Source organism: Garra rufa, chromosome 1 (assembly GCF_049309525.1).
Source record: "Garra rufa chromosome 1, GarRuf1.0, whole genome shotgun sequence".
Classification (NCBI taxonomy): domain Eukaryota; kingdom Metazoa; phylum Chordata; class Actinopteri; order Cypriniformes; family Cyprinidae; genus Garra; species Garra rufa.
In genome coordinates this window covers 79,595,074-79,602,573 of record NC_133361.1, presented here as the reverse complement: position 1 = coordinate 79,602,573, position 7,500 = coordinate 79,595,074, and the positions used below count along the sequence as shown (strand labels likewise).

Sequence of the window (7,500 nt, the reverse complement as noted above, 5' to 3'; positions counted from 1 at the left end):
TCCATTTATTAAAGACACATACACTTAAAATGTTAAGAGTAATAAAATGGCCTAAAAAAACATGTAAAACACTTAAAACTCTATAATACATGTAAATGATTGTAATAAATAGAGCGGTAAAACACGTCTTTCTAAAAGCCAGCATATTATATAAATAGTGAAGAAAAGGCAAAAGCTTACAGCACCTGGTATTCCCAGGCGGTCTCCCATCCAAGTACTAACCAGGCCCGACGCTGCTTAGCTTCCGAGATCAGACGAGATCGGGCGCTCTCAGCGCGGTATGGCCATAAGCGAGGGCTGCTCCAAAAAGTGGGCTATTTAAAGATCAGCCTCCGTAAAAGCCAGCATATTATATAAATAGTGAAGAAAAGGCAAAAGCTTACAGCACCTGGTATTCCCAGGCGGTCTCCCATCCAAGTACTAACCAGGCCCGACGCTGCTTAGCTTCCGAGATCAGACGAGATCGGGCGCTCTCAGCGCGGTATGGCCATAAGCGAGGGCTGCTCCAAAAAGTGGGCTATTTAAAGACCAGCCTCCGTAAAAGCCAGCATATTATATAAATTGTGAAGAAAAGGCAAAAGCTTACAGCACCTGGTATTCCCAGGCGGTCTCCCATAAAAGTGTAACAATCGGCCTTATCAGCCGAGTTACAAGACTAAAATGGGGTCAGATTTAACTGTGAGAGATGACTAGTGGTTAAAAGAATGAGACATAAAAGAAAATTGGTTTGAAATAGATTTGGTGTATTTACAAGGTTCACATAAAAGACTTTAAAACAACACGATAAAACTAGGTAAACTCTGTTAAAAGAATACAGTTCATTTGTCCATACCCTAAAAACAGGTAAACTCTGTTAAAAGAATACAGTTCATTTGTCCATACCCTAAAAACAGTCCAAGAACCCCAGTGTGTTGATAAGTCCAATGTGAGTGTCCACCAGTGTATATACAATCCACAGAAAGTGTAATCCAAAGTTTGCAGGTGGTGAATGGAAAGGTGAGCTCTAAAATTAGCAACTCCTCAATCCAACAGTTTGGTGACTGTCCTTTGTTTGTCATGCTGCTCTCTTATACAGTTGTACTTCCTGCTTCCTGTCATGTGTCTAGTCACATGACAGGCCAACCATCCATTTATTAAAGACACATACACTTAAAATGTTAAGAGTAATAAAATGGCCTAAAAAACATGTAAAACACTTAAAACTCTATAATACATGTAAATGATTGTAATAAATAGAGCGGTAAAACAAGTCTTTCTAAAAGCCAGCATATTATATAAATAGTGAAGAAAAGGCAAAAGCTTACAGCACCTGGTATTCCCAGGAGGTCTCCCATCCAAGTACTAACCAGGCCCGACGCTGCTTAGCTTCCGAGATCAGACGAGATCGGGCGCTCTCAGCGCGGTATGGCCATAAGCGAGGGCTGCTCCAAAAAGTGGGCTATTTAAAGATCAGCCTCCGTAAAAGCCAGCATATTATATAAATAGTGAAGAAAAGGCAAAAGCTTACAGCACCTGGTATTCCCAGGCGGTCTCCCATCCAAGTACTAACCAGGCCCGACGCTGCTTAGCTTCCGAGATCAGACGAGATCGGGCGCTCTCAGCGCGGTATGGCCATAAGCGAGGGCTGCTCCAAAAAGTGGGCTATTTAAAGATCAGCCTCCGTAAAAGCCAGCATATTATATAAATAGTGAAGAAAAGGCAAAATCTTACAGCACCTGGTATTCCCAGGCGGTCTCCCATAAAAGTGTAACAATCGGCCTTATCAGCCGAGTTACAAGACTAAAATGGGGTCAGATTTAACTGTGAGAGATGACTAGTGGTTAAAAGAATGAGACATAAAAGAAAATTGGTTTAAATAGATTTGGTGTATTTACAAGGTTCACATAAAAGACTTTAAAACAACACGATAAAACTAGGTAAACTCTGTTAAAAGAATACAGTTCATTTGTCCATACCCTAAAAACAGGTAAACTCTGTTAAAAGAATACAGTTCATTTGTCCATACCCTAAAAACAGTCCAAGAACCCCAGTGTGTTGATAAGTCCAATGTGAGTGTCCACCAGTGTATATACAATCCACAGAAAGTGTAATCCAAAGTTTGCAGGTGGTGAATGGAAAGGTGAGCTCTAAAATTAGCAACTCCTCAATCCAACAGTTTGGTGACTGTCCTTTGTTTGTCATGCTGCTCTCTTATACAGTTGTACTTCCTGCTTCCTGTCATGTGTCTAGTCACATGACAGGCCAACCATCCATTTATTAAAGACACATACACTTAAAATGTTAAGAGTAATAAAATGGCCTAAAAAACATGTAAAACACTTAAAACTCTATAATACATGTAAATGATTGTAATAAATAGAGCGGTAAAACACGTCTTTCTAAAAGCCAGCATATTATATAAATAGTGAAGAAAAGGCAAAAGCTTACAGCACCTGGTATTCCCAGGCGGTCTCCCATCCAAGTACTAACCAGGCCCGACGCTGCTTAGCTTCCGAGATCAGACGAGATCGGGCGCTCTCAGCGCGGTATGGCCATAAGCGAGGGCTGCTCCAAAAAGTGGGCTATTTAAAGATCAGCCTCCGTAAAAGCCAGCATATTATATAAATAGTGAAGAAAAGGCAAAAGCTTACAGCACCTGGTATTCCCAGGCGGTCTCCCATCCACGTACTAACCAGGCCCGACACTGCTTAGCTTCCGAGATCAGACGAGATCGGGCACTCTCAGCGCGGTATGGCCATAAGCGAGGGCTGCTCCAAAAAGTGGGCTATTTAAAGATCAGCCTCCGTATAAGCCAGCATATTATATAAATAGTGAAGAAAAGGCAAAAGCTTACAGCACCTGGTATTCCCAGGCGGTCTCCCATAAAAGTGTAACAATCGGCCTTATCAGCCGAGTTACAAGACTAAAATGGGGTCAGATTTAACTGTGAGAGATGACTAGTGGTTAAAAGAATGAGACATAAAAGAAAATTGGTTTAAATAGATTTGGTGTATTTACAAGGTTCACATAAAAGACTTTAAAACAACACGATAAAACTAGGTAAACTCTGTTAAAAGAATACAGTTCATTTGTCCATACCCTAAAAACAGGTAAACTCTGTTAAAAGAATACAGTTCATTTGTCCATACCCTAAAAACAGTCCAAGAACCCCAGTGTGTTGATAAGTCCAATGTGAGTGTCCACCAGTGTATATACAATCCACAGAAAGTGTAATCCAAAGTTTGCAGGTGGTGAATGGAAAGGTGAGCTCTAAAATTAGCAACTCCTCAATCCAACAGTTTGGTGACTGTCCTTTGTTTGTCATGCTGCTCTCTTATACAGTTGTACTTCCTGCTTCCTGTCATGTGTCTAGTCACATGACAGGCCAACCATCTATTTATTAAAGACACATACACTTAAAATGTTAAGAGTAATAAAATGGCCTAAAAAACATGTAAAACACTTAAAACTCTATAATACATGTAAATGATTGTAATAAATAGAGCGGTAAAACAAGTCTTTCTAAAAGCCAGCATATTATATAAATAGTGAAGAAAAGGCAAAAGCTTACAGCACCTGGTATTCCCAGGCGGTCTCCCATTCAAGTACTAACCAGGCCCGACGCTGCTTAGCTTCCGAGATCAGACGAGATCGGGCGCTCTCAGCGCGGTATGGCCATAAGCGAGGGCTGCGCCAAAAAGTGGGCTATTTAAAGATCAGCCTCCGTAAAAGCCAGCATATTATATAAATAGTGAAGAAAAGGCAAGAGCTTACAGCACCTGGTATTCCCAGGCGGTCTCCCATCCAAGTACTAATCAGGCCCGACGCTGCTTAGCTTCCGAGATCAGACGAGATCGGGCGCTCTCAGCGCGGTATGGCCATAAGCGAGGGATGCTCCAAAAAGTGGGCTATTTAAAGATCAGCCTCCGTAAAAGCCAGCATATTATATAAATAGTGAAGAAAAGGCAAAATCTTACAGCACCTGGTATTCCCAGGCGGTCTCCCATAAAAGTGTAACAATCGGCCTTATCAGCCGAGTTACAAGACTAAAATGGGGTCAGATTTAACTGTGAGAGATGACTAGTGGTTAAAAGAATGAGACATAAAAGAAAATTGGTTTAAATAGATTTGGTGTATTTACAAGGTTCACATAAAAGACTTTAAAACAACACGATAAAACTAGGTAAACTCTGTTAAAAGAATACAGTTCATTTGTCCATACCCTAAAAACAGGTAAACTCTGTTAAAAGAATACAGTTCATTTGTCCATACCCTAAAAACAGTCCAAGAACCCCAGTGTGTTGATAAGTCCAATGTGAGTGTCCACCAGTGTATATACAATCCACAGAAAGTGTAATCCAAAGTTTGCAGGTGGTGAATGGAAAGGTGAGCTCTAAAATTAGCAACTCCTCAATCCAACAGTTTGGTGACTGTCCTTTGTTTGTCATGCTGCTCTCTTATACAGTTGTACTTCCTGCTTCCTGTCATGTGTCTAGTCACATGACAGGCCAACCATCCATTTATTAAAGACACATACACTTAAAATGTTAAGAGTAATAAAATGGCCTAAAAAACATGTAAAACACTTAAAACTCTATAATACATGTAAATGATTGTAATAAATAGAGCGGTAAAACACGTCTTTCTAAAAGCCAGCATATTATATAAATAGTTAAGAAAAGGCAAAAGCTTACAGCACCTGGTATTCCCAGGCGGTCTCCCATCCAAGTACTAACCAGGCCCGACGCTGCTTAGCTTCCGAGATCAGACGAGATCGGGCGCTCTCAGCGCGGTATGGCCATAAGCGAGGGCTGCTCCAAAAAGTGGGCTATTTAAAGATCAGCCTCCGTAAAAGCCAGCATATTATATAAATAGTGAAGAAAAGGCAAAAGCTTACAGCACCTGGTATTCCCAGGCGGTCTCCCATCCAAGTACTAACCAGGCCCGACGCTGCTTAGCTTCCGAGATCAGACGAGATCGGGCGCTCTCAGCGCGGTATGGCCATAAGCGAGGGCTGCTCCAAAAAGTGGGCTATTTAAAGACCAGCCTCCGTAAAAGCCAGCATATTATATAAATTGTGAAGAAAAGGCAAAAGCTTACAGCACCTGGTATTCCCAGGCGGTCTCCCATAAAAGTGTAACAATCGGCCTTATCAGCCGAGTTACAAGACTAAAATGGGGTCAGATTTAACTGTGAGAGATGACTAGTGGTTAAAAGAATGAGACATAAAAGAAAATTGGTTTGAAATAGATTTGGTGTATTTACAAGGTTCACATAAAAGACTTTAAAACAACACGATAAAACTAGGTAAACTCTGTTAAAAGAATACAGTTCATTTGTCCATACCCTAAAAACAGGTAAACTCTGTTAAAAGAATACAGTTCATTTGTCCATACCCTAAAAACAGTCCAAGAACCCCAGTGTGTTGATAAGTCCAATGTGAGTGTCCACCAGTGTATATACAATCCACAGAAAGTGTAATCCAAAGTTTGCAGGTGGTGAATGGAAAGGTGAGCTCTAAAATTAGCAACTCCTCAATCCAACAGTTTGGTGACTGTCCTTTGTTTGTCATGCTGCTCTCTTATACAGTTGTACTTCCTGCTTCCTGTCATGTGTCTAGTCACATGACAGGCCAACCATCCATTTATTAAAGACACATACACTTAAAATGTTAAGAGTAATAAAATGGCCTAAAAAACATGTAAAACACTTAAAACTCTATAATACATGTAAATGATTGTAATAAATAGAGCGGTAAAACAAGTCTTTCTAAAAGCCAGCATATTATATAAATAGTGAAGAAAAGGCAAAAGCTTACAGCACCTGGTATTCCCAGGAGGTCTCCCATCCAAGTACTAACCAGGCCCGACGCTGCTTAGCTTCCGAGATCAGACGAGATCGGGCGCTCTCAGCGCGGTATGGCCATAAGCGAGGGCTGCTCCAAAAAGTGGGCTATTTAAAGATCAGCCTCCGTAAAAGCCAGCATATTATATAAATAGTGAAGAAAAGGCAAAAGCTTACAGCACCTGGTATTCCCAGGCGGTCTCCCATCCAAGTACTAACCAGGCCCGACGCTGCTTAGCTTCCGAGATCAGACGAGATCGGGCGCTCTCAGCGCGGTATGGCCATAAGCGAGGGCTGCTCCAAAAAGTGGGCTATTTAAAGATCAGCCTCCGTAAAAGCCAGCATATTATATAAATAGTGAAGAAAAGGCAAAATCTTACAGCACCTGGTATTCCCAGGCGGTCTCCCATAAAAGTGTAACAATCGGCCTTATCAGCCGAGTTACAAGACTAAAATGGGGTCAGATTTAACTGTGAGAGATGACTAGTGGTTAAAAGAATGAGACATAAAAGAAAATTGGTTTAAATAGATTTGGTGTATTTACAAGGTTCACATAAAAGACTTTAAAACAACACGATAAAACTAGGTAAACTCTGTTAAAAGAATACAGTTCATTTGTCCATACCCTAAAAACAGGTAAACTCTGTTAAAAGAATACAGTTCATTTGTCCATACCCTAAAAACAGTCCAAGAACCCCAGTGTGTTGATAAGTCCAATGTGAGTGTCCACCAGTGTATATACAATCCACAGAAAGTGTAATCCAAAGTTTGCAGGTGGTGAATGGAAAGGTGAGCTCTAAAATTAGCAACTCCTCAATCCAACAGTTTGGTGACTGTCCTTTGTTTGTCATGCTGCTCTCTTATACAGTTGTACTTCCTGCTTCCTGTCATGTGTCTAGTCACATGACAGGCCAACCATCCATTTATTAAAGACACATACACTTAAAATGTTAAGAGTAATAAAATGGCCTAAAAAACATGTAAAACACTTAAAACTCTATAATACATGTAAATGATTGTAATAAATAGAGCGGTAAAACACGTCTTTCTAAAAGCCAGCATATTATATAAATAGTGAAGAAAAGGCAAAAGCTTACAGCACCTGGTATTCCCAGGCGGTCTCCCATCCAAGTACTAACCAGGCCCGACGCTGCTTAGCTTCCGAGATCAGACGAGATCGGGCGCTCTCAGCGCGGTATGGCCATAAGCGAGGGCTGCTCCAAAAAGTGGGCTATTTAAAGATCAGCCTCCGTAAAAGCCAGCATATTATATAAATAGTGAAGAAAAGGCAAAAGCTTACAGCACCTGGTATTCCCAGGCGGTCTCCCATCCACGTACTAACCAGGCCCGACACTGCTTAGCTTCCGAGATCAGACGAGATCGGGCACTCTCAGCGCGGTATGGCCATAAGCGAGGGCTGCTCCAAAAAGTGGGCTATTTAAAGATCAGCCTCCGTATAAGCCAGCATATTATATAAATAGTGAAGAAAAGGCAAAAGCTTACAGCACCTGGTATTCCCAGGCGGTCTCCCATAAAAGTGTAACAATCGGCCTTATCAGCCGAGTTACAAGACTAAAATGGGGTCAGATTTAACTGTGAGAGATGACTAGTGGTTAAAAGAATGAGACATAAAAGAAAATTGGTTTAAATAGATTTGGTGTATTTACAAGGTTCACA

The 7,500-nt window shown here is 41.1% G+C and overlaps 14 non-coding genes across 14 annotated transcripts; all 14 read right to left on the bottom strand.

Moving 5' to 3' along the window:
• Nucleotides 1–173: 173 nt before the first annotated feature.
• Nucleotides 174–292, bottom strand: LOC141302793 (5S ribosomal RNA). Its single transcript, XR_012342784.1, has one exon. It is a non-coding gene; the product is annotated as a 5S ribosomal RNA (ribosomal RNA).
• Nucleotides 293–376: 84 nt separating this feature from the next.
• Nucleotides 377–495, bottom strand: LOC141302660 (5S ribosomal RNA). Its single transcript, XR_012342652.1, has one exon. It is a non-coding gene; the product is annotated as a 5S ribosomal RNA (ribosomal RNA).
• Nucleotides 496–1,297: 802 nt separating this feature from the next.
• On the bottom strand, nt 1,298–1,416 carry LOC141294580 (5S ribosomal RNA). The gene has a single exon (XR_012340957.1). It is a non-coding gene; the product is annotated as a 5S ribosomal RNA (ribosomal RNA).
• An 84-nt stretch (nt 1,417–1,500) lies between these two features.
• LOC141302539 (5S ribosomal RNA) lies at nt 1,501–1,619 on the bottom strand. Its single transcript, XR_012342531.1, has one exon. It is a non-coding gene; the product is annotated as a 5S ribosomal RNA (ribosomal RNA).
• An 801-nt stretch (nt 1,620–2,420) lies between these two features.
• LOC141302417 (5S ribosomal RNA) lies at nt 2,421–2,539 on the bottom strand. Its single transcript, XR_012342410.1, has one exon. It is a non-coding gene; the product is annotated as a 5S ribosomal RNA (ribosomal RNA).
• An 84-nt stretch (nt 2,540–2,623) lies between these two features.
• LOC141318776 (5S ribosomal RNA) lies at nt 2,624–2,742 on the bottom strand. The gene has a single exon (XR_012353072.1). It is a non-coding gene; the product is annotated as a 5S ribosomal RNA (ribosomal RNA).
• Nucleotides 2,743–3,543: 801 nt separating this feature from the next.
• LOC141296651 (5S ribosomal RNA) lies at nt 3,544–3,662 on the bottom strand. The gene has a single exon (XR_012341289.1). It is a non-coding gene; the product is annotated as a 5S ribosomal RNA (ribosomal RNA).
• An 84-nt stretch (nt 3,663–3,746) lies between these two features.
• Nucleotides 3,747–3,865, bottom strand: LOC141294835 (5S ribosomal RNA). The gene has a single exon (XR_012340980.1). It is a non-coding gene; the product is annotated as a 5S ribosomal RNA (ribosomal RNA).
• Nucleotides 3,866–4,666: 801 nt separating this feature from the next.
• Nucleotides 4,667–4,785, bottom strand: LOC141302339 (5S ribosomal RNA). Its single transcript, XR_012342368.1, has one exon. It is a non-coding gene; the product is annotated as a 5S ribosomal RNA (ribosomal RNA).
• An 84-nt stretch (nt 4,786–4,869) lies between these two features.
• Nucleotides 4,870–4,988, bottom strand: LOC141302218 (5S ribosomal RNA). The gene has a single exon (XR_012342330.1). It is a non-coding gene; the product is annotated as a 5S ribosomal RNA (ribosomal RNA).
• An 802-nt stretch (nt 4,989–5,790) lies between these two features.
• On the bottom strand, nt 5,791–5,909 carry LOC141294447 (5S ribosomal RNA). Its single transcript, XR_012340945.1, has one exon. It is a non-coding gene; the product is annotated as a 5S ribosomal RNA (ribosomal RNA).
• Nucleotides 5,910–5,993: 84 nt separating this feature from the next.
• On the bottom strand, nt 5,994–6,112 carry LOC141302139 (5S ribosomal RNA). Its single transcript, XR_012342304.1, has one exon. It is a non-coding gene; the product is annotated as a 5S ribosomal RNA (ribosomal RNA).
• An 801-nt stretch (nt 6,113–6,913) lies between these two features.
• LOC141302064 (5S ribosomal RNA) lies at nt 6,914–7,032 on the bottom strand. Its single transcript, XR_012342289.1, has one exon. It is a non-coding gene; the product is annotated as a 5S ribosomal RNA (ribosomal RNA).
• An 84-nt stretch (nt 7,033–7,116) lies between these two features.
• On the bottom strand, nt 7,117–7,235 carry LOC141318775 (5S ribosomal RNA). The gene has a single exon (XR_012353071.1). It is a non-coding gene; the product is annotated as a 5S ribosomal RNA (ribosomal RNA).
• Between the last annotated feature and the right edge of the window lie 265 nt (nt 7,236–7,500).